This window comes from Pinus tabuliformis, chromosome 4_2 (assembly GCF_031772625.1).
Source record: "Pinus tabuliformis cultivar Carrire ecotype Pingquan chromosome 4_2, CPIR1, whole genome shotgun sequence".
Lineage (NCBI taxonomy): Eukaryota > Viridiplantae > Streptophyta > Pinopsida > Pinales > Pinaceae > Pinus > Pinus tabuliformis.
Genome location: NC_142304.1, coordinates 831426768 through 831447468, shown reverse-complemented (window position 1 = coordinate 831447468; position 20701 = coordinate 831426768).

Below are 20701 nucleotides of genomic sequence, written 5' to 3'. Positions count from 1 at the left end.
CAATGATGTAAGTTGTTAACAGATGTGAGAGAAATCACCGATAATGATAATGATCCTCAAGGTACTGCAATACATTCTGCATGGTGTGAATGGATGATTTGATGTCGAACACCATACAAAGTATTTCAGTTTAAGGCCATTGAGGTATGCCTGTCGGCAGAAGCAAGAAACCTGCCATTAATGCATGCAAGATTCAAGGTACTGAATGGGTGTTTCTAAGTCAACTTCTTGGATAATGTGTTGATGTCGAAAAGAAGCGACTCATCACAGGAGGGCTTTGATGTATCCCGTATCAACGACACGAAACGAGTGTAGTGATTTTAGAGATGGAATTTGACTAACGACGCAAGGTTCAGGAATGGCGGTCATGAAAATGAAGGTTTATGGTATTGCAAAATATGAATTTTGACTGGATGACTTCTCTTGAACATGTCGGCGACACTAAAGTGAATTGGTAGCATTAACCCAAAACAAAGTGATGGATGGTATGATAGATCAATGGTGTGATAACCATCAAGCTAATAGCCCAACCTAAATAGTCACGGTGATGGAGTGAAAGTGTCATGTTCAAGAGCGACTTGCTACCATAAAGTGGTTTCCCCTTTTTCCCATTTTCCCCAGTCATTGCTGACCAGTACCTCTTTATTTTATCAAGCTTGAGGAGGATAACATATGCTTGTTATATAATTTCACCCTTCAGGCGAATCCATCGATATTTGATGTTTTAACGAGTCTAGTGAAGGTGAAACTCGGTCTTGTCTAGATGGACAAGTTTGTCACTATTTGATGTTTTAACGAGTTTAACGACAAAGATAACTCGGTCCTTTTCATGTTTAGAGAGTTTGAAAAGGGACAAAAAGAAAACTCCACAATTTCTTTTTCGTAAATTAATCTCTCAAGTCTGAAAAAGCATAAAATAATACAAGAGAGATATCAATTCCAATCCGTTAATGAGCTGGAAGGGACAAGTGCTCGGAAATCTTTTCATATTTAGAGAGTATGAAAAGAGCTTAAAGAGAACTCCAAGGGGGTTCATTTTTTGTTTTTAACAGAGCTCGAAAAAGAGAGAAAAGTGTGCTTTGTGGTCAAAGGTCCAACTTACAATCGAGCACGTTGAATTCTGTAAATCAGTTGCAAAACCTGCTCAAGGCATCACCAAATGGATTAAAAATATTTGTTTCATAGGCAAAAATAGGTAAGTACTAATGTTTAATTGATTAATGAACATGAAATAAATATAAAACAAGGTTTTACCATGAAATTTTACCATTTGGAACTTACCATTCAGTTTTGTGCTCTGAGTTCAGTTTTTACCTCAATCTTCACCAGCTAATTGCGAAAGATTCTGCGGACCATTTCTCAAGCCTTCTGGACAAGGTAGGAGCTAAACCTCTCTACTTTCTTTTCAAGTCATTCTTTTATCATTTCATGCAGATTTTAGGGTTTCTTTGGGCCCCTTGGGTTTCATTTTTTTGCCCTGGGATCAGCGCAAGATTTCACATCAAAAACTACGCTTAAGAGCACCCAAATAGAAGGTTGCATGCTCTACAGCACACTGTCTCTGTGTCTAGGCTGCGCTAGGTGCATTTCCCAAGTTTGTTTTAGTTGTTTGCTCCAAAATTTGCCATTTTTTTTGCATGGAAAGGATCCTAATTTAGCTTATGATTGTGTTTTCAGGCTTTCATCGGATCAGAATTTCAATTACATGGTGATAAAGAGAGTATGAAGAACAAGATATGGTTTCTCTAAACAATCCGAGTACGTTTGAGGCCCTCAAAAATTGTGGGTTACTCAAATACTTTAAGTTGTCCAGAATGAGGCAACAAATAGAACTACTGTAGTTCCTTGTTCGTGCATGGGATCCAACAGATCAGAATTTTTACATTAGGGACAAGATGGTCCCTATTACCATTGAGGATATTTACTTTCTTACCAGACTGTCAAGGCAAGGTGCCCCCATCTCACTTTCTGGATTTTCCCGTGGAGATTATATCAGACAATTTTGTTGGCCAGGTACACAGCCTAGCAAGGATTGGAAAATAAATATCAGGGATGTGTAGGTGATTTTCCTTTAAGAATGATCCTCGTCACAATCACAAAATTGGTTGGCAGTGTGACACTCCATCTAGCGAACAGATCTTATATGCAATATGCACTGGAGTGTCTAGAACCAAAAGTTTTTAACTCGTGCGAGGTTGTGCTTTCTTTGCTGAAACAACAATTGACTAAGGTAAAAAGCAGTAAGACAAATAATTTCTTCTATGGTTCGAACTTAATTGCTTTTTCCTTGGAGAAAAACCCATTGATGCAACCACATCATGTATCACTAGGTGTGGCTAGTCCTAGCGATCCACGTATGCAGAGATGGGTTGAACTGATGGCTCGACATGCGGGTCAGTCAACAATCATTTTCTCCCCTACATTTTTCAGCTGGCTTGAGCGACAACATGTTGTTATCGAGAAGCATCCATACTCAGGGATGGATTATCGTGGAGATCCAGATTTGATTCTACCAATTGGAGCACAATGGGGTGCTATGGGTAAGTTGTTTGACCAAAGTGTCTTTTGATTTTTCAAGTTTCTACATGTTTTTTGTGTTTTTCAATGTTTCCAAGACTAAACTAAAATTACTCTTATGCATGCAGATGTGGGTATTGTTCGACCTGCGGGACACCAACAGGTTGCAGGTGGGCCAGTGCAAAGAAACATTGGGAGAGAATTTCCCCAGGACTTGGATTTGGTTGAAATCTTAGTAGAGTTACAGGATCACATAGAGGGATTAACCCTTGGTATTCTGGATATCCAGATCGAGGAGTTACTTGTGAGGCTGCAGCGCCACACTATTGGTGTTCCTAACCATTGGGCTAGGCTTTTATGCATGATAGAATAGGTTGTGACCTGTTACCATGAGCACCACTACATCTACTTAGGATTTTTTGTATGTATTTTTGAGTCTTCGAGTCAGATGACCAAATGCGTCTTGGGCACAAATTTTGTAAAAACTTTTAAAACACCTATCTATTTTACTTTCAGAGTTTTTTATGGTTATATGCAATCCTATTCAATTGATGATGTGAATTTAAAATATTATTTTCACATGTGTCTCAAATGTCTATTTAACACATAATTTGCTAGAGAGTCAATTAATGTGTTAAGATTTATGGAAATATGTTGATATTGAATGTGTTCAAAACGTCTTTCCAAAATACAAACTCTAAGGAACATTCGTAAAATTATTGGATTTTGGACAGTATAAATGTTTCTTAGTTGTAGTACAACGAGTTGTGAGTCCAGCCTAACGATGATTCGGAAAATGCCAAGTGAAATGGCATCAGAAAGTAGTTCAATCAACGCACTATAATCAGCGATATTGTTTGTCGATCGACCGATACAAATCCCTTGGAAACTCACTAACTCACCACTTGGAGCGAAAATAGCCCATGCTGCAAAAGACAAACTCTGTGTACTAAGACTAGCACCATCAGCGTAACCAACAAAAGGTTTCGAAGATTCCAACATCTGGCACAAATGCAAAGCGGATTACTAACCAGATAAAAATCTGTAAAAGGAATAAACACACATGCAATGAAAGCATGTATACAGTGAACTTTACTACAGTTAATCAAGTATAGTAACGTTTGAGGTACAACCCATTTTTGGGCTGCGACAATGGAATCCCATCATAATATACTAACTCATAGGCACCTTTTTCCAGAACACGCTTGACAACATAAGGGCCCATCCACATTGGTTTGAATTTTCCTGCTCCAAGTTTATCAGCTTCCAAATCATAAAGCGAGACCAGGTCTCCTTCTGAGAAGATATGAGGCTTGACATTTCTATCATATTGCGCCTTAATATGTTTCTTATGTGCTTCATTAGCCAATGCAACATCATGACAGGTTTCATCTAGATGGATTAATTCCAAGAAATCCGCTTCCTCTTTATAAGTTTTGGGTAACAAGTCAATCGCGAGTTTGAGCGATGAAATTTCGCATTGTATTGGTAAGATTGCTTCCAAACTATACACCAACCAAAAGGGTGTAAATCTAGTTGCATTTCTCACCAAGGTTCGATATGCCCACAAGGCAGAGTATAGGATTAAGTGCCAGTTTCTTTTATGAACCCCTATCATTCTTTGCAACATCCGCTTCAGGACTTTGTTGACGGCCTCAACTTGTCCATTCGCTTGCAGTTAATATGGGGTAGAACTATCATGTGACAGTCCCAACTTAGCAATCAATTCAGCCATCATGTGATTGCGAAAATGCAACCCATGATCTATAACTATAGCTTGTGGTACACAAAACCAGGCAACCACATGGTTAAAAAATAAAAGAGCAGTTGTTTCGCCACTATTGTTCAATGTTGGCATCGCCTCGACCCATTTTTTAAAATATTCAATGGCGACTATAATATACCCATGCCCCCCCAGCCGAGGTGGGGTTACATGTCATAACGTTAATGCCCCACTTGGAAAATGGGCCAACAGCAATGACTAGATACAGTGGTGCAGGTGGTACTCTGGTTTTTCAATCATATATCTGGCATGCATAATGGCTTCTGACAGCAAGAACACAATCTTTAAATATAGTTGGCTAGAAGTAACCAGCAAGGAGAATTCTCTGTGCGGTTGCATATCGAGATAAGTGTCCACCATAGGCAACGGAATGGAAATCATTCAATGCTTTCTCAGCTTCCTCATGTGTGAGGCACCTCCATAAAACCATATTGATACCATGAAGGTAAAGTGTGTCACCAATGATCAGATAATAGTTTTCTTGGTAACAAATACGTCGTTGTTGCGAGCGAGAGGTATCTTGCTAGAAAGTTTGGGTCTGGAGATAGATCAATATATCTCCATACCATGCATCAGATGAAGAAATTAGAAACAGAGACTCATCCAATATTGATGGTTCAGATGTTGAATCAATGGAGGTAGAGGTAAGGTCACATAGTAACTCTGCGAAAACTAGTGATTTCTTTGATTTGGACTTGATGAATTCCAAATCAAAATCCTATAAAATAACTATCCATTTAGAGTATTTTCCCCCCAGCAATTGACGTGACAAAATGTATGTCATAGGGTTGCAATCTGAAATGACATTTGTTTTCCGTAATAGGATATAGTGGTGAAATATCTAAACATCTTGCACGGCTGCCAAAGCTAGTTTTTCGACATAAGAGTACTTACTTTCTGTGACATTGAGATTACAGCTCAAGTAATAAATCAGATGTTCAATCCTATAGCCATCTCAGCGTAATTAGGAATGAACCTCTTCAAAAAGTTTGTTTTCCCTTGGAGTCTTTGTAACTGTAAAAGATTTGAAGGTGGAGCCAAATCCAAAATTGCATGAACCTTTAATGGATCAAGTTGAATCCCCTCTCTAGACACTACAAATCCAAGCAATCGACCAAACCAATGCAAAACACACATTTGTGTGGATTGAGTCATATCTTGTAGTGTCGGAACCATAAAAATATTGCTCTCAAATGTTGCGGGTGATCAGTCTGCTTTCGTGAATGAGCAGGTAAATCATCAAGGTAAGGTTGAACAATGTGCTTGATGTCATGGAAGGCATAATTCATTGCCCTCTGAAAAGTGGCTCCAACAGACATCAGGGTACATTTTAATTTTGTGTTCAACAATACTTGAGTCAATGTCAGGCATCTCCTCGTAAGACCATGCAAAGATATCTCTAAATTCACGAAAGACAGCACGGTAATTATCGAGTTCTAATGGAGAACAAGATTTGCCGACATGAATATTCTCTACAATATTAGGCTTGGTTGAAATATTAATAGAAATTGTTTCTTCAATATTTCACAAATTTTGCTCAAACTCATTTGTGTCTATGAAACCTGAATTCGATAAGAAATCAATGACTGACGGGTGGTTGAGTTCATTTGAATAATCTTCAATGTCATCTGGAAGATGGGAACAATGATGATAATATTCCCATGTTTCTTCTCCTATCATCATTGATTGGATGATTCCTTCATCTATAGAATGTATACATGTAGAAATTCCCACTGTAGATCAACAGATTATGCAATATACTAAAACAAAATACAAGATCTACTTCTACAACACTTTGCGGAAGCTTAATCGAATTGAGCAAGATCAATTGAACACATATAACTGATAAGAAGAAATCAATCACACATAACACATAAGAAATAACCCAGGGAAAACCTCAGCCTAAAACACCAACTTTGTATTATCATATAAGTGGAAATATAGTCTGGATTACAAAAAGAATCAACTCACAAGCTATCCTGTTCTCTCTGCAATCCCTCTGCTGCTCATAGATAGTCAAAGGCCTCTCTCAAACCTTCTCCTCTGCCCTCCAAGCCTCCTATTTCTTTGCGTATTTTTTCTTGGGGTCCAGTGAAGCCACATGTGTGAATTGGCCTCTTCACACACTCACTAACATCTGATATAACTGCGCAATCTTGAAGGAGATAAATCCTCATCATGGATGAGATTCCTTTATAGGAAAAATATTCATCCAACTGATAGTACACTATCCCTTCTCTGATCTCAACTGGGTCTCTGTCTGAACTACATGCATGAGTTATTCATGAGAAAATATTTAGTTATCTAAAGTATAGCAGTTATATGCTAGCATGCATTAACTAACTGAACTTACTTAATTTAAACAAACTGTTTAAATCAAATATAACTGGACTTGACTTAGTTAACTGAGCCAAATATTTACTACTCAAATTAGAACTCATCCTTATCTCTTTAACTGATGGATAAATTCCTCAACTAATAGAGAAACTGTTGCATGTCCTCACATAGACTTCATGTTTGATTTTTTCACAGCTAATTAACTCATGGAGAATTAATTTATTTATTTTCAAACAACTGTTAAGTTCAAATTCGAATTTTACTTCCTATTTCTAGTCCAGGGACTGAATAAAATAGGAATCCATACTGAACTACTAAAAATAACAATTATATTTTTAGCACTTCCATTTTTCATTCCTTATTGCCCGATCCAGCACTGGTACTCAAACTTTTATTTATAGCAGTGTTATTTTTAGCATTTCTTGTTGCCATTTTTCAACAATAAGTGAAAAGGGATCTGAAGAATTACCATATTCTAACGAACGGTCTGCCCTTACAATTGTTGAGTGCGGATTTGGGTTTGCCGCACAAGCCTGAAAAATTGATTGCTATGATGATTCAATGGGGCTTAATGGCATCACCTTAATATTACTATCAACTTCAACCTTGTTGGTAATTCTCCTTAAATCAAATGAGGTGGAGGAAATCATATTACAAGTCTCTACTCTTGCCACTTTCACCAAATCAGATGGTGACGGTAGGGTAGAAGTACCCATTAGGGAAGGATCTTTAAAGAGACCTACTCCAACACTTTGAAGTGACAGTGGGGGTTCGTGTACCAACGGAATGCTTCCCATAGCCTATGAACTATTGGCAAAGAAGGTTAGCTGATCAATTACTATTATTCCAGCTTTAAAAGGGAATGCAATAGTACGGAAGTACGTGGAAACCATAGCAGCCATAGCATATACCCACGGCCTTCCCAGTAAAATGTTGTAATCGAGGGGTCCGTCAACTACCTCAACTTCAACAGTAATTTTTTCCCCATAGTTTGATTTGAAGGTTACTCAAAATACCACAAGGGGTATATGTTCTTCCATCAAAATCTTTCAACGTGGTTGGTGGTCGTGACAACGGCGGTGAATTATTATTCTGAGCTGCTCAAGCTCAAGGGTTAAATGTTGATTTATGCACAACTCCCTTTGGTGGTTTTACTGTCAATTCTGGTACAATAGGTGGGACATTTTCAGATGCAGTTGAAGTCGAAGTCAAAGGATGAGGTTTATCAGTGGCTTGATTGTTCGACGATGACGGTGGACTTCCATAATCTTTGTTTCTCATTGACACAAAAACTTTGTTTTGTGGCTTTATGACGGATAACAAGAGTACTTGGGATGTGGAAGCATGGTCTATTGCAATCAAATGAGTCTCCAGGTTTGGAAACGGATCAGTCAACACTGCCGATGTGTTTGAAGTCTTTAAAAGTTTAGAGACCTCGAAGTGGTGTGGACAATCTCTTGTAAAATGCTCATCATTACAGATTAGAAATGGATAACAAGGTTTCCTTGCCGAAGCAGAGGAATCAGATGATTTCTCTAGAGGGGAATTATCTTGCTTCTTCTTGTTTTTTCCCTTTTTCTTGCTCCCTAGTTGCTTTGGATTTTTTCCTTTGTCAGATGACACGGCATTAATTTCAGAAGCAAGAGTATTTTTTGATGTATTGGTAGTTTGATTGTTAATGGCAAGGGTTTTACCAGATGGTCTTCCTGCCATTTGCGTGCTTGAAGAACCAATCACATCGTCGTTGGCATGATAGTTCTTACTTGATTGTGGAGGAGGAGGAACAGTGAAAGCTAGTCGGGGTGCATTGGGAATTTTATCATAAAGCGTGTTGGATTGTGTGTAAATCAAATCCAAGTATTGGGTATGAGAAATTACTTTCTCTTCTGTGAAAACTCCACATTTTGCCACATCCTCGGTGATTGATGGAAACAAGGATTTTATGAACCACTTAGCTAATAGCTAATCGGTAACAAATTTCTTAATCATTTGACAACGATGCCGCCACTCATGAATATGATCTGATATATGGGTAGCAGTTGTATGTTTAAATTTGGTTAGGAGTTTCATTCTAGTCTCATATCTTATGGGTAACTGGAAGTGGGTCAAAAATGTAGTGGCTAAAGTAGTGAAATTGTCGAAAGAAGCTCTTGGTAACTCAATGTACCATTTAGCAGCCGGACCAATAAGTGTTCTTTGGAAAAGACGAAGTCTGACCAAATCATCATTTAAGGAGTTTGATGAACACCAAAAATGAAAGGTCATGACATGATTTGATGGGTCTTCTCCGGGATTTCTGTTAGATTTCGGAATGTCAGATGGTAACTTATGTGGAATTATCGGCCAACAAGGTGCATATAAAATTGGATCATTAGTGAACCGATTTAAATCTGGTAATTCTAAAGTTTCTACAAATGGCAACTGTCAATTCAATTCAGGTTGAGCATACCCGGGATATGATGGAATTGCCTTAGCAATAGTTCTTTGCATACCAACATAGGGCATCTGCATTTGGTAACCTTGGTATGGTTGTTGTTGAACAAAACCTACATAAGGTGGTTGTTGATAACCAAGTTCAATGTGTGGTTATCCATAACCTACACAACCTTGTTGACCAGGACCTTGGTAAGCTTGATATTGACCAAACCCAGGTTGAGCTTGCTAAGCAAGTCCAAATTGGGGTTGGATTTGCTGAAATTGGGGTTGTTGAAATTGAGGCTGCCACGATTGTTGAATCAACTGTTGTTGTTGATACAATTGTTGTTGATTTAACGGTTGTTGTTTCCCAGTAATGCAAGGTTGGCCAAGTTGTGAATAAACTATACCAGTGTAAGCTTGGGTCAGTCTAGATAAGGGTATACTAACCTGAGGTTGTTACTGAACCTCGGAAACAAGTGATTGTTATACACCAACTTGAGGGATTTGAACTTCTTGACCTGAAACTTGTGGTTGCGAGGTAGAAGGATCAATTTTTACCGGTTGAGATACAACGGTTTGAACGTGTGACTGTGGTACAATAGTAACAATAGGTGTAGTAGGAATAGCTAACACAGTTTGCGTTGGTTGTGTTTGATACACAAGCTTGGGTTGAACTGGCATTGTTGGTTGCCATTGACAAACTCTAATTCCAGATTGACCTGAATACTGCGGGATATTACCATATGATGGTCCTCCAGAACAAGGAGGATACAGTGAATAAGAATATTGCTCTCCATATGGTGGAAATCCAGTATTTAATGGATACATAGGTCTTTATTGACCAGATTGCCCAGCTTGATATTGATATGCAGGATCAAACTCTTGAGTTCCTGTTAGAGAAGAACCAAGTAAAATTCCAATTGAGGACATGGGTGATGACCATGGTGTAGAAGCAACCCCTGAGTGGTTTCCAAATAAATATCGGTAACCAACCGGGATAGACGGTTCACCATATAGGTGTGACTCAGATGTGGTAGAAAACGTCGAGGAGGTTGCAACAGAAGATTCTGCTGCAACTGCATCAGATGATACAGTCTGAGATTTTGACGGTTTTCAGTCATAGTTAACTGACCCAAAATTTGTCCTAAAGATTCGATGGGGACTTGAAAATAAGCAGGATCAAACGGAGCAGTAAAATGAGTATGAGGATAGAGATAAAGCCCAGCTCCAAAATGGAAAGGTATTCCTGGTGTAGAATATTCTTCCAATTCTTCCTCTATATCAATTATACCTGGTGGAAGAACTTCACCGCCAAGTCCGTAAAAGCTTTCTGGTGTCAATAAAGTTGAAGCTTCAGTAGTTACTGATGTCTGAGGGGTAACCAGCTGATCGTCCTCCGGTAAAGTAACAACTTCTGAATTTTCAATTTCGAAGTCCAGATGTTCATGTAAATGAACAACAGTTTCAGTAAGAGGTTCCTAAACAATTTCAGGTTCAAATGTAACTTCCGTTTGAACTGGGATAGGTTATGGATTAACTTCTGGTTGAACTGATTCAAATTCAGAAGTACTTTCTTGTTGAACAACTTCAAGTTGAGGATCAACTTTTTGTTCAAAAACTTCAGTTACTGTTTCACTAGGATCAATGCTAATGACCTCAGGTAATTGTGAAACTTCTTCTTCAGGAACAGATGTACCAGAAATAGTTGGAGTAACTGGAGTCTCAGTACTTACTGAAATAGATGATTCAGGTAATTCAGATGAAGAACTAGGAGTTCTTGATTTACTAAACTCAGTACAGCGAGACCTCTTTGCCTAAATAGGTGTCGCTTCAGGTGGCAAAGGCAGTTTTCTCGCTATTCTCCGTGAATGATGGGGTAAGGTTTGATGTTCCTCCATGATTGATGATTAATTTTATTATCAAAAAAGAAATAAACAAAAAGGGGTATACTAGGCAAAAGGTTTACCAAGTAACTGTGAACTGCAGAATACCTCCTAGCGAACCAAGAATTACGGGCTGGCAATCTCCCCAAGTGTTGTGTTCGGTGTATCACAGTTTACAAGGTAGCCGACTCGGTTACTTAAGGATGGATAGCAACCTAGACTTTTCCTCCCATATATACCCGAAGGTACATGGAGGCCCAGTCCATATAAGCGATGTCTAATGCAAAACTGCATAGTGAGGGAATTCCCATATACCTTACGTACTGTAACACTACCCTATATACCCGAAGGTATGTGGACAAGCTACGATATACTCACGTACGTGGAATGAGGTATCACACTTGAGATGTATTACAGACAAGTTAGAGGCAGTTGCTTTGTTTTATGACGCCGGAACACGTCTCTAGCCTAGAACCACTACATGTTCTCGTTAATGACAATGCTCCATTAGATAAATAGATGTTAATTTTAAGTTGATATTTCTTAGGAATTTGCCTTTCAATTTCACCACGTGATGTATTATGAAATTCCTAGGAATGCAACTATCATGATAAGCATTCTTTCCATTCAATTTAACAATGAAAATCCTAGCTACTTAGGGATAGAGCATTCATATTTCTTTTGATCAAAGAGCAAAGAGCACAATCTAAATGCAATTTCCTTACACTATTCCTATGAGCACGCGCAAACCTTTCAATGCATCATGCATGTATTTCTTTTTGATTTCCCTAATGTGAATATGAACAAAAGGAAATATGCACATACAATCAATCAATCTTTCATAAGAACGAAGACTTTTACGATAGTTCTAATTCGAAGGAAGAGAAGACTTTACAACACTTTATTTCGAATGAAGATTAATCAATTATATCCTAAATTTGAATATTGATCGATAATGACAAAGAAAACATGAAGAAACATTAATCAATCCAATCAAATTCGGGCTAGACCAGGAGATAACAACTCATTTTCTTAGACATAACATTCATTGATCAATCAACAAACAAACAAATAGAGAAAAATTGGCAAAAAACTCTTTCCAAAGGTGGGAAACTGACCCTAGGAGGATCAGCGCATCCCAGAGTGGGAGACAGTGCACTTTAGAGCATTGTCCCTAAGCCAAGGGTGCTCTGCAGTGCACTATGTCCCTCACAAGCCTGTGCTAGTGACAGTAAGCCATTTCAAGAGGCAACTTGACACATTTTTGACCAATATTTCAATGTAAAAAGTTGAATTACAATCTATGAACACAAATGAGGTTTACAAGGATGTCTTAGGAGGTGGATAAGCTACTAGGAAAGAGTATTCTTAGAGGAAACTTGACACAGTTTTGACCAATCTTTCAATGTAAACAGCTGAATTACAATCTATGAACACAAATGAGGTTTACAAGGATGTCTTAGGAGGTGGATAAGCTACTAGGAAAGAGGATTCTTCCCCAATGGAGTCGCCAATTTGTTTTGGAGAATTTAGTATCTACGGGTAAATACTAATTCCCTAGATAAGTAGTTGTATCTAGAACAACATTTTAAAGTGCTTTAGACTTTTCCTATAAGCAATAGATAATATGAGAAGATAAAAGGCCTCCTTGTAGTTCCTCTTTCCTCTCGTCTCCCTTGTATCGATTCCGTCGTTCCTTCCCGTACTTAATCCTCTTGAGAAGTACCCTGTAAACACAACAGAAGACAAAGAACCAATCAAAGCATATGATCTATTGAATATAAGTGAAAGGAATCAGATACAATTCACATACATAAGAATTATGAAACAATACAAACATATGGGAAAAAGGTTCAAACACTTTATTGGATAGAAGAAGGAATTACAACCATTGGTTTCTGATTCAAAGCTATTCCTCTAGCTTGGATCCCATCCACTTCACATCAAAAGCATGACAAAATTGTAGCATCACAATACTTGCTTCAAAGTCAAATCTCATAGCAGCATTATCTCCTTACAATTCAACATAGTCCAGCCCCTGATCACTTAGATGAGTGGTAAATTTATAGGAGGATGAAGGAGGTTTTGTCATTAATGGTGGCATTGAATGGCCTTCCATACTTAGAATTAGTTCCATGGAGGAACGGATGAGAGGATAGGATGCACCTCAACTCATTCCTCATCCATTTTCGAGCTCATAGGAGTTGATAAGTTAGGGAAACTTCTAGATGACTCCAAAAGATAAGAATATTCCCCAAACCCTATGTGAATTTCACTCATTCTCGCCCAATGCAGGTGAAAGGAAGCCTAAGTGCTCTGCAGAGCACCCTGGTAGTGGACTTAACTACTCTGCAACGCACCTTCATAAGGGCTTACTTGCGCTGGTCCCTCTAGAGGTTATTTCTGGATGTCTTCAAGTCATGAAACTGTCTAGGAAGGAGGCATTCAAAGGGGTGACTTGTTTAGGGCATGAAGCAACTGAAATTAGGGTTTGATGAGCCCTAAAACATTGATCTGGATGTTTGGATTTGATGTGCCCAAATTGATTTGTAACAAGGGGTTGCCTCTGTCTACAGAAGGAACTTGCCTGTGTCACCAATTGGCAACCATACTAGGGACCGATTTGTCTTTTTTCTCTTGATTTGAGTTTGTTTTATTTGTTTATCATATCCTTTACATTTGGGATGGATTTTTAATGTTCTAGGTTGTTTTGACTACTCTTGGTAGTCTTCCCTCTGTCATGAGTGATAGTTCTAGCCTTCCCTCAGCTAGTTTTTGAAATTTTTCCTTTGTTTTAGGGTAGTCGCAGTTTATTTTATTATAGTTTTGAAGATAGTCACACTTGCGTTATCTTCTTAATTGCGCCCTCTGTTTTTTGGCACGATTAAGTCACCTCACAGTCACGAAGAGCTCCGAAATTGGCTCAGTGCTGTTAACTGGTGTACTTCAGTGAAAACGTCACAAAGTTGCTAGTTAGGGAGGTTCGACATTTCATTGTTGGTGCATGTTGTCAGTTTTATGCTCGTGACAATTCCTATAGGTTTCAATTTTGAGGTTTTTCTTGCTGATTGGCCAGTGTGTCCTATCCTTTTGAGCTTCTCTTATGCCTTTTACTGTGTGTCAAATTGTTTATTACTAGAATATTTGATTTCGAGTTCCATTCCCTTGAAACTTCTCCTTTCGAACTGTGTGACCTGTTTGCCTTAGGGTTTCTTGAAACATTAGTTTTCTTGGGTTACTTGTTCGTTTGATCTTTGGGCGGTGTTTGGCATGATCCCTTGCTTAGTTTGAGGCTTCTCTTTATTAATTTTTTTTTCATCTTCCTGATTGGTACGTGACGTTGATTACCAAATCTTTCAAGTCTTGTTCGTTTGGTTTCCTTCCTTAACTTGGCATAGATCACATTGCTTCCTGGTCAGTGAGAAAATCTTTCTAGTTTTGCAAAAAGAAACATCTTCTTGGTTTTGAGTCTTTGATTCGTTTTAGAGTAAAATGTTTCTCTTCATTCATTGAGTGATTTCATTCGAAAAAGCTTAAAACTAGTATGGTTTCAAGTTTTTCATTTGGTTTCTTGCTATTCATTTGAAAAAATCAAAATATTGCATTCATCTAGTGTTAGGAAATATGAATAATCTTTTGCATTAGTAAGTTCTTTCCATTTAGAAATTGAAAAGCGAAGGGTGTGTTGTTCATTTTCTTGATTAGGTTGCTTGAATTTCTCTTTCCTCTTAGTTGGTTTGCTTGCATTTGCTTGCTTGTCACTTTGCTTGCTTTGAAATGAACTTCTCACTTGTCTTTAATTAGTTGTCCATTGAAAAGGAATGGTTTCTTTTCTCATTTAGTTGCATTCTAGGAGTTTTTGAAGATACATTCGGTAGGGCCTTGAAACTGAGGTTTAATTTAAGATCAACTGTTAAAATCTATTGAATTAACCTAAGGAAGCATTGAAACTTAACGATACATCTAGAGGTCTAGGCTAGAGACGTGTTCTGGCGTCTCTAAACCTAGTGGCTATTGTTTTCACTAAGGTTAGGTGATTCCTCTTTTTGTGATTCGATAAGTGCTAGTACGGACTTGTGCTCCCTATACCGGCGTGTATATGATGGGAGACCCCACTAGGTTGCAATCCTGTTATCCATAGGAAACCAAGTCGGCCACCTTGCAGATGTGATACAACGAACACAGCCTTCGGGGAGATTTCCTGCTCGTACTTCTTGGTTCGCCAGGAGGTATTTTATAGTTCACGCTTTCCTGGTAAACCTTTTTCCTAGAGTTCCAGAGTAGTCACTTTCGTTCCTTTTAGACTCTCTAAAAGTAAAAGTATCATCCAAGCACTTGTCCTTTCGAGCTCGTTTTCAATCAAAAGCGATAGAGTCACCTTTTTTCCTTTTATCGACTCTTAAAACATGAAAAGGCAAAGTTTTGTTTCAATGTCATAAAATTAACTTCCTGCAAAATATTCTAGGTTAAAGTTAACTTCCTTAGTAATTCTTTAGAGTCGATTCCAAAGGAAACATTTCTGGAGTCTACCAGTCAAGGGTTCCCCTTGGAATGGAATACTGGTCCTTTTCCTTCCTTTAGAAACGTTGGTGCTCCTTATATGGAAACGTTGTCCCTCCCTGGGTTAGCCATTGGTTTGCCTGTCTAGTTATTTTCGACCTCAGTGATCCCAAGTGTCTCAACTCCTGCCCCGCCATCTCCATCATTCAAATCACGGCATGATGATTCTAAGGTTGACCCCTCACCTTCTTCCCCTATTTCTTCACCTTCCTATTCTACTTCGCCTGGTGAGAGTTTCAAATATAGTAACCAAGAGGCTAAGAAGAAGAAGAAGAAGTCAGCTAAGCAAGGGGTCGACCGTGCGGCTGTTACTCCAAATTCTCCACCTATCAGCAAACCTTCTGATCCTCCACGGAAGGTCAAATTCCCTTGCAGGTTGTGTAAGGGTGACCATCTCCTCCGAGACGGTCCTGGCATTCCCAGAGTTTTAGAGGTATGGTCTCAAAATTGACCATCCCCATCGACCTCTAGAGATCATCTTGATGCTACACTCTTGGCTAGCGATGGTAAGAATAAAGGGAAGATTAGATTTCCCTGTAGGTTATGTGAAGGAGAGCATCTTCTTCACCTTTCTCTACTTATGGATAAAGCTTCCAAATTTTTGGAAGACCTTGCAGCTCCTCGATCCTAACTTCCTGTTGGTTATCAGAGGCTTTCCTCTAACCCTCCCCTGGTTGGTAAAGATATTGACTTGGATTCATCTCTTGCCCATCCTGCTCTTCCTGAGCCTGAATCTCTTGTGTTTGTTCCCGACCAACCATTGGTCGAAGAGAGTGTTGAATTGGTTTCGCCACCAGTTTCTCACTATTTTCTGGAAGAGAGTGGTGATCATACTGCTCATGTTCTTCTCGTCTCCTCGGATTCTCACGAATCAAAGAGTGACACTCCCGCCCCAGTTGTTCAGGAGATTCCTTCTTCTATTCTTGCAGAGCATGGGGACAATCATATGATACCCCCACCAAGTAGTTATGTCGTTTCTTTCAATTGGAGTAACTTGACTGCTTATTGCCTCCCTTCTTATGTGCCTTTCCAGATCACAGTACAAGACTATAATATGGTAGCACCTCGCACTATATTAGATGAAGGTGCGTCAGTTAGCATCATGTATTTTACTACTTGGAAAGCTTTGGGCTCCCCACAGCTTGTTCCGGTCACCCAGAATCTGTTGGATTTCAAATGAAGAACCAGTCAACCCTTAGGGATCCTTCCGCAGTTCCCCATTACTTTGGGAGGAAAGACCATCAATATAGATGTGATGGTAGTCCAAGGTCCGTTAGATTTCAATTTTATCCTTGGATGCGACTATGTTTATTCCATGGGAGCTCTTTTTTCTTCACTTTTCTGTGTGGTGTGTGTTAGCCTCCTGTTGCAACAGGTGTTCATCTTTCATGATTGACAGTTGAAAGTGCCAAATATGTCATACTTTGCATGCTACAATGCTCCATATTTCCAAAAGAGGCCAAAGAAGAGGCCATGAAAGTGTGCCAGTATAAATGCCACTGTTGTATTCCAATTTTGATGAGTTACTCCTTTTTGAAGAATTTTCTATTAAGGGAAGGCCAAACAGCTTAATCTTGGCTTCCCTAGGTTTCAATTTCTTGTTCTAGAATGTAGAGAATGAAAATATATCCAAACAGTTTAATCTTGGCAGATTTGTAGATAGGTAGAGAAACAAAGGAGCCCAACTGCTTAATCTGGGCCCTTGGAAGAAATAAGTGTAGATTTAGATAGGAGGACAGCAAAAAGAAAAAAGGATAATCAGGGTCTGCAAGTCTAGGTGCACCCATGCAAAAAGAAGAAAAAATGTTAGGTAAGTATGTTGGGTAAGTAGTTTTGTGGTTGTAGAATCAAGCTAGGTGATCCATTTCATGCTTTTTAATGCTATAACTATTCAGATCACAGGTATAAGGCAATTCCCCTTTGGAAGAGCTCAAGCGAGGCATGTCTAATTCCCCTTTCTTCTAAATCCCCAAATCAGTCACTAACATTAGATAGATATTTTGAGCATTTATTTCAAGAATTAGATAGATATTTTGAGCATTTATTTCAAGCATATGTTAGGTTAAAGACACTTATTGCATCAGATCTGTCTGAGATCTGATTTTTGTAGATATTTTTCTTATAAAAACCACCCTAATTCACTGTTTAGAGGGTTGGTTGGTTGAGTTGCTCCATTAGAGACTCGCTCTGTATACTTGATGTTTTCTTTAATCAAAGACTGCTGAAAATCTTGGAGGATGGACTGTGTGTTGTGTTTTTAGTGTTTTGAAGAACGAATATGGAATTCTTGTGTTGCAACATGACTCAATAAGTGTTTTCTACCTCTGTTTTCCATTGATATATGCTCATATCATACATATATCGCCATCTAAAATAGCAGAAAATATGAATAAATTAGACTTTGTTTAACTGCACTCTAATATGCTCAATTTCTACTATTTCTTTATGTTTTCCTCTGAATTGGTAATGAATATGAATTCCCTTTGGCTCATATTTCTCCTAATTCACCCATGTTTGACAGTTATCTAGGGATTCTCTACTGCTCCTAGATAGAGCTCTTTCACCTTCCCTCTGTTAAGCTGAATAAGAGATTCTTAATTGCCTCTCATTCCTTAGCCTTCAATCCATCTCCATTTAGCTTGAAAGTTGTTTCATGTGTATCTATCTTGCTCCATATTCCTCTTGTGACCAAAAAAACGCACCAGTAGTCCTACTCCATGACTCCATGCCCAATGGTTTGAACTTATCATACTATGCATTACCTCTCTACTTGAAAGCTTCATCCTTCCCACCAAAACTCAAACAAAACCCCTTGAACTCAATAACTAGCCTAAAATCATCATCAACAAAGCTAAATCATAAAGAGAGAGCCCTCTCTGATTGCGGGTAGGCTAGGACCTGCAGTCCAAAGATTGGTTAGTGGTTACCTCGGTCGTATTCCCTTGAGAGTCAAAGGGAACAACCTGAGTGATAACATAATGGCGACTCCACTGGAGAAACCAATGAATTTTCTAATTGTTTTATATTCCTTAAAACTACATATGAAGCCTGAATGTCAACCAGGGAGCCTTTGAAACTGTTCTTGCTTTGCATTTACAAGAGTAAATAAAAGCTGCTTCAGTCAATCTTCATGCTAGTTTTAAGCTATAGATAGCTATTCCAAAATTTGATCAGTCCCTTGCTAATTCTAAAAACATTCACAGAAAATACCAAAACAAGTTTAGAATCTGGCTCCCAAAAGGAACTCACATTATACAAGGTCAAATCCAAACCCAAATCCCCCAGCTATTTTTGAAAATCCAAATTTAATCCCAAGGAACCTCAGGAAGCTAGAGCGAAGAGAAGATTTTGTTGATTCTAGTCCTGAAACAATCTAGCGAAGCTGTGTTCCAACCCCTGTCAAAGTTTTATTTCGTTCAACCCCTACTTCCCCTTGTTCATCATCCACCTCTGAAAGCACTAATTCCACACCTCCATTCACTGCACATACTCCCATTACCACTATTATTATTGTTGTTCCAGTCGTTCCATTAATCCCTGTTGTTCCACTTATCCATGTGAATATGGCAAATAGATATGCTCCGTTACAGTTGCCTGCTAATCCAGGGGCTATGCCTCAGGATTACCAAACTAAAATCACATATTTCGATGGTAGTGGTTCTTGCACAACCCTTCATCATACCAAGAAAATGCAAGACTATTTTGAGAACTACGAGATTGATGATGATAGCGTGAGAATGAAAATTTTTGTCCAAAGTTTGACAGGTGATGTCAGGACTTGGTTTAGAACACTCACGGCCAATTCCATAACAGACCCAGAAGTCTTATACCAGTCATTTATCAACAGATGGGAGAAAAAGAAAGACCCCTTTCACTTATTATCTGAATATGACACCATCAAAAGAGGCCCTCAAGAGTTTGTCTTGGACTATTGTGCAAGATTCAATAACGTTTATAATGCAATACCACAGAACTTAAGACCTCCACTTGATCTTTCTTTGTATAAATTCCCTGATGGTTTTGATACTGACATGGCTTATCAGTTAAGGGAAAGAGCCCCTCAAACCCTTGTAGACATGCAAAATGTTGTTGTTAGCGTAGAGGCAAATCTAATTGCCAAAAGAAACAGAGCTAGAACTGAGAGAAGAACCACCTTTAAGGAAGAACCCTCAGCCTTAGACCAAAAGCTGGATGTTATTATTAGTGGCATGCACAGGCTGGGAGACAAAGTAGAGAGTGTTGAGAGGAAATCATCATGGGAAGGACTACAACCTAATACCATAAGGAACCCAAATTTCCAGAAAACTCAGAACACATATGCTGGTAGGTCTAGCCCAGACCATGATGTAAGGCCTCCTTTTCATGAAAATTATGCTGAAGCATCTACATCTAGTGAGCCCACAGAGGACACTCACATGAACTTGGTGGATTTGAAGGCTGAGCAACAAATTTTCCTAACCCAAGCAGACAAGATGAGCATGACTTTAATCAATTTCAAACTAAGTTTGGTGAGTCTTTTGATTTTAAGCAAGGTTATGATTCAGCGGTTTATGAGGTCCACAAACAGTATAAGCTGAGGACAAGAACCATAGATATGCCCGAAAAGGTTAAACCAAGTGATACCAAACAGCCTAAGAAAATCAAAGTAAAGGCTGCCCTCATAGAAACTGCTGATAAAACAGTTCCAAATCCAAAGGATGTCACCATAGAGGATGTCATAGACTTGCAGCCCTCTAATGATCAACCTCTGCCACCTTCTTCCTCAAAAGAAGATTTGAACAGCTATCCTAAAAAACTTTCCAAATAAGAAATAGTTCAAGAAATCAACGAAGAACAAGAAAAACTGCTGAAAGTGCAATTGAAAAGGGAAAATCTGCCAGTCAAAATACTAAATCACAATCAGAAAAACCTTTTGATTTAGAGGTAGAAATAGGTAAACTGAAGATATCCATCCCTTTATCTGAACTTGCCAAACATGATATCTATAGGCAGCAAATCAAAAGATTGCTGCAAATTCTAGAAAATAGGGATGATGTGAATGTATTAGATGATCAACCTGAGCTCCTTTTCGGTCCTGAAGTCAATGGTAAATCAAGACATGGAGCAGTGTTACCATTCTATGTCAGTTTGCACATTCATGATAAAGTATTGCATAATGCTATGTTTGACTCAGGTGCCTCACACAACCTTATGCCCAAAGCTG